Below are 6,027 nucleotides of genomic sequence, written 5' to 3'. Positions count from 1 at the left end.
CCCAAAGCACAATCATAGGTTTTGTGTAGGTCTCTCTCTCTCTCAGTGCATTCTGGGAGTTTGTTGGTGGAGTGGTGGTGAGCTTGTGAGAGCGTGTCGGATTTTTCGTAAATTGCGGTAGTTATATTCAAAACTTTGTGTTTGTATGATTGTGTAGTTGTTAGTTGTTGTATTGTTAGTGTGTCTGTGACTGTTTGGCGGTGAGTGAGCCGTGTGTTCAAGGCGGGATGGCGTCCTTTGGGCCGCTGTCCTTGTCTCTTAGACACGGAGTGAGGCTGGTCCCGGAGCAGGACGTCTCGGTGGAGCAGGTGTTGTTGGCGGTAGGAGAGCAGACTGCAGTAAAGTGAGCCGTCATCTAGGAAGCCAGCCGCCACCGGGGTTTTTTTTGCGCGTCTACTTGTGGCTATACGGTAAAACAGCATGGTTGGCTGAAACGTCCTAAAATTACAACAAATACAACTTTTTTTTAAAAATCTTTATGGCGTATCTGCTCATGTCAATTATCATGTGTTTTTAGTGCAAATTAAAGGGCAAGTCTGTAAAAAAAAAAAAAATGTGTACATAATGTAACCATATTTGGATGCTGATTAAAAATATTCCTTGAGAGGTTATAAGTGATATCGAGTGAATTCCTGTTCATGGTGTCTCTGACTATGCTGATACAAATTTTTGGGTACTTTTACTGTAGAATAACTGAGAAAATTAAAGGGCAAATCTGGGAAGTGGCCCAATGCATTCATAATATTACCATATTTGGAAGCTCATAAAAAATATTCCTTGAGAGGTTATAAGTTACTTCGCGTGGATTCCTGTTCATGGTGTCTCTGACTATGCTCATACAAATTTTGGGGTACTTTTACTGTAGAATAACTGAGAAAATTAAAGAGCAAATCTGTGAAAGTGGCCCAATGCATTCATAATGTTACCATATTTGGAAGCTTATAAAAAATATTCCTTGAGAGGATATAAATGACATCGAGTGGATTCCTGTTCATGGTGTCTCTGACTATGCTGATACACAGTTTTGAGTATTTTTACTGTAGAATAACTGAGAAAATTAAAGAGCAAATCTGTGAAAGTGGCCCAATGCATTCATAATGTTACCATATTTGGAAGCTTATAAAAAATATTCCTTGAGAGGTTATAAATGACTTCGAGTGGATTCCTGTTCATGGTGTCTCTGACTATGCTGATACAAATTTTTGGGCACTTTTACTGTAGAATAACTGAGAAAATTAAACGGCAAATCTGGGAAGCGGCCCAATGCAGTTTCCAGTGGATTCCTGTTCATAGAGCCTCTGACTATGCAATGTCCACATTCAAATTTAGATGGAACCTCCTGTTTTCACAGACTCATTCCACTTCAACATGATAGTAGAACATCTCTGAGTGTCAGCGACATTATATCAGTAAAGACTGAAATAAATTTTCAAAATGACTCCCCTTTAAACTGAAAAGGGATTTTGTTTTATTTTTTAAACAATTAATTAATTGTTACTGAATATCATTTAGGTGTCTTACCTTCCTCCATGTTGTTCGATGTACTCTCAAAAAAGCATTTCCAAATACATGTACAAGGATATGAGGTGGAGTGTGTCAACTTTACATTTGTCAACTTTGATTGCACTAGTTGAACCTGTTAATAGCCCACATTAATAGTCTGCATGAGAAGCTACAGAGACAGGGAGCGGAATCAATAAAATGCTAAAGAAACAATGTGATGGCTGTGAAAAAATGAACATTTTGATATGAGAAAACTGTAAAGGAGAAGAAAACTGTATCATGTATCACTTTTTGTCTTACAGTTTTTCTCAGTTGTTAACACACAAAAAGCGAAAATTCGGCACAATTTGCACAACCTTTACTTCATGTACCAATCGCTCGACCCAATTTGGCACTACTTCACACTCCCTTATCTGCATTAGACTCTGACTTTCCTTCTTTACACTCTGATGTCAATTACACATCACCTTGTTGTCAAAACACTACACACAATGTTCAATTGTTGCACACACTTCTCGAGTAAAATCTCAAAGCATCAACCTACAACACACAAATACTAAAATCTCTAAACATTCAGGTCTGTTGAGCTATTTCACCTCATTTACACAGCCGAACAGGAGACTGAAACTATAGATATGGTTCGTGAGAACAACTCTATCACACTCAGACAAATAAAAACTAGGATCCTGGCTGACCATGCTACATTCAGAAACGTCCAGACCGTCATTGGACTGTATTCTTCATAGGAATGCCATGCTGATGAAACAAGTGTTCAGGGTCCCATTTGAACGGAACACAGCCATCAAGGAGTTATGGTGAGAGTTTGTGCTTGTAAGTACCAACATTCAGCACTGACACATGCATGTATTGTACCTGTAATCCAATATTGTTCCTTTTCTACAGTGTCTCCCTGTAGCCCACTGTGTTGACCTCTCTGTGTCCATACTGTAACTTGCATTCTCATGCTGTCTTTGTCAGCGGATCCAGGAGCATGACACAGCTCATGTGTTGTACCAGTACATCTTTATTGATGAGGTGGGATTCAACCTGGTGAAGAGGAGGTGACGGGGCAGAAACGTCATTGGCCAGCGGGCCATTGTTGAGGTCCCCGGCCAGCGTGGTGGGAACATCACAATGTGTGCTGCAATGAATCACCATGGGATCTTGCACCGCCATGCCCAGCTAGGGGCCTATAACGCTGCCCGTCTCCTCGTCTTCCTGGATGGCCTGCAGGACCTGCTGGTACCACCTGACCAGACAGATGACCCACAGTGGATCAATCACGTTGTAATCTGGGACAATGTGAGCTTTCAAGTGCGGGAGTGGTTCCAGGACCACCCACATTTTTCCATTCTATACCTTCCACCTTATTCTCCTGGAGTATGTTTAATGCATATTTCTTGAACATCCATAACATGTATGAGGTCAAAGTATTTTTGCCAAATGTCAAAACAGAATGAACAGAAAAAACATGATGACAGTTCTTTACTGGTCTGGCGACAGGCTTTGTACAGACAATTGGAAGCTCACTCAGCAATGGAGCGTACAAGTGTTGCATTATGGGTTGCAACTTGCAAGGCCGGTGAGTATTTTCAAGACTGTCTATAGTGACTTTTTCAGAAGTAGTTAATTTCGGCTGCAGGAGTCTCTGCTTACTGCTGTCACGTGTTCAGCGGAAATAAACCCATTAAGAGTGAGAAGTAGTTTTTAGCACAGAAATAAACCAGAAAGAGAAAATCGATCCCACAGCCACTGCTACTGTCACAGAGGATGAGCTCAGGAGGACTGGAGAGAGACGATTGTTTATATCTGCACAAAATTAAACATTAAATTGCTTTTTGTGATTATATAACTGCACGGGCTATTGATGAATATTAGATTAATCGTGCAGCACTAGTTCAGACCAAAGCATGACGAACTGATTCAACACTGAACGTCACTAGATGCAGCCTAACCTGAATGTGGGCCTGTGGAAGAAGCAGGCTTTGTTCAGGTGGCTCTGGGAGTTTTGTTTCGGAGTGGCCCTCAGGTGGCAGCTGATGAACATCTTGAAGAACAAAGCCAAATGAACAAGAGTACATTTGATCCAGTATTGATTACAGCAATGTGATAAATACACTTGTGCGTGATTAATCATAATGCAACTGAAAAGTGCTTGGCTGTCAATACACTGCTGAAGGATGAGTTCAAAAATAAGAGTGGTGAATTCCACAAATAGTATAGTAGTTTTTGTTCAAATATGGTTACTCCAGTGTCAATCGTCATTTGGAAAAAATAATAATGCGACAACTGCCAAATGAGGTGTTGTTACCTGTTCCCCAGAACAGGTAACAAGGTTTTTGGAGGTTTTTTTAAGGTTTTTTGGAGGTTTTTGGAGCCAGAAGGACTTACTAACCCATAATTGGTGATAAACCTGTAGCTTGGCGAGGAGAGAGGGTCAGGCTTCAGTGTAGCAACACAGTAGTCCACATATACAGTGAGTAGAGCAGGGATGCCAGGGTGAAATTGGACAGGGGGCCAGATTTTTTCAAGCGAGACCTCAGGGGGCCAGATTACACTTTCGTCCTGAAAAGGCCAAACACTGACTCAACACATGGATAGGTAGGCTATTTGAAATTATTCATGAAGGCCTCCACATCCATAAGAAATTGCATTGGCACCAAAATAGCCTCACAATGAGGCCTAAAATTACATAGCCTAAAGCAGGAGACAGTTACCCTCTAAAAACATAACATTAACCTATCCATGCAAGTACCCTACATTTATAAATTAGAAATGCAACAATATGGACTAGGTGCCAACAAAACACATGTCCTATAAATAACACAAGTGTAAACTGTTAATTACTTTTATTATATTTATTGAAGGATTGCACATGAAAACACGTCAATGCATAATTAGGCCAATTAAAAGAAGGTCAGGCCCAGTAGGCCTAAACGAGTCACAGAAAGAAAGCGCCAGAATAAAGTGGTCCACAATAGGCCATGTGATTGAATATCCAGTAGGAATTAGTAAAACAAAAAGGTTCTTGAAAAATTTGCCAAATATGAGCTATCTAAAAACATTAAATTAGCTCAAGAACAGATGAGGCACATTAACTTTGCCAGTCATCACCAGTCAACCCCCGACCAATATTTCCACTCACCCATATGCCTATATGGCACTAGACTGTCTATCAATCAACCTCAACCCCTTTTATTCCCTCCCACCCATATTACCAGTGGTGTATAAAGTACTTGAAAGCCATACTTAACTAAAAGAACAGATATCTTACCTGAAAGTGACTTCTGTAAAAATAAAAGTAAAAGTCTTAAAGTCGCTCATATTAAATGTACTTAAGTATCAAAAGTAAAAGTACCAAAATTAAAAATGCAAAGTGCTTTTCATAGTAGGCCTATATAGGCACACAAAATAAGATAGTTTCTATTTTGTTAGCATGCACTTTGCTAGTACAGAGAAGACTGGACACAGTCTAGTTTTGCTGCCAAATTTCAGACAGAATAATAAAAACTGAACTGAAGCTCCAAATGGATGGGGAATGTGCTCGCGTTGATTAGGTCCCTCCCCTTTGTATACACATCGCTACTCCCCATTGGATGGTTCAGTGAGGTCCTCGGATCGGCCCCGCCAGAGTCGGTCACGGCCCTGGCGGAACGTCGAGAGGAAGATCAAACTGAACTCTGGAGGAAGTCAAACTCGTAACAAGGTTTCTGAAGGTGAACCTGCGGAGGGATCATTACCGGTACAGCCTGCTCGACCCCGGTCGACCAAGACAGCCCGACCAATCTCCGGACGGAGCGAAAGGGAGGTGCGAGTTGCGTCGACCTGTTCACTGACCCTCAGGACATCTCAGTACTTATTCAACAGTACTCAGCTAGTAACGACATCTCGATCAGCACTACCGGCACTGCTGCAACTGAGGCGGGCAGCAGCAACAGAGCAACTGACGGATTCCACCGAAAATTAAAAAAATGAAAAAGATTAGATAAAAATAAAATAAAAAATATATATTCTCCCCTTATCAGCCGCGGGCCAAATGCGACGTACAGGCGGGCCGTAACCATAGGGCCGTAACCCTGGCATCCCTGCACTAGTCCATTTTAACCTCAGCATCTAGGGTTCCAATTTATGATCTCACACATTGTGTTATCCACAGCAGCAGAGTGTCAGTGTATTTTCTTTATTACTGACATCACTGCTGTCCCATAAAGTCGCTCTTCACCAACCATTCATGGTTGAAAGTGGGCGTGTGGAGGGCGGATTTGGAGGCAGATCCACTGTGAACATTGCGTTCAGTTGTGCGTACACACACTTTTAGTAAGAATCCTACGCACTCTTTTATAAATCTGACCCCTGGTGCTGCAGGGCTTCATCTAATGAAAACAAGAAACTCACTATAAAAGGATGTATTATGTTGTGTATGTTCCAGCAAAGACTGGTTCTTACAGTTTATTCTGTGTTCAGCACCACAGATTTCAGACAGAACCGATGTACTGGGCTCTGGGTTTGTACCCTCATAGTTGA

The 6,027-nt window shown here is 41.4% G+C and overlaps 1 protein-coding gene across 1 annotated transcript in view; it reads left to right on the top strand.

Moving 5' to 3' along the window:
• The window catches only part of LOC128430458 (ependymin-like), a 41,651-nt gene that overhangs the window by 25,932 nt on the left and 9,692 nt on the right, over nt 1-6,027 (top strand). The window lies entirely within an intron of this gene.

This window comes from Pleuronectes platessa, chromosome 23 (genome assembly GCF_947347685.1).
Source record: "Pleuronectes platessa chromosome 23, fPlePla1.1, whole genome shotgun sequence".
Lineage (NCBI taxonomy): Eukaryota > Metazoa > Chordata > Actinopteri > Pleuronectiformes > Pleuronectidae > Pleuronectes > Pleuronectes platessa.
Note: the sequence above shows the minus strand (reverse complement) of the source record. Positions and strands in the feature narration are given on the sequence as shown.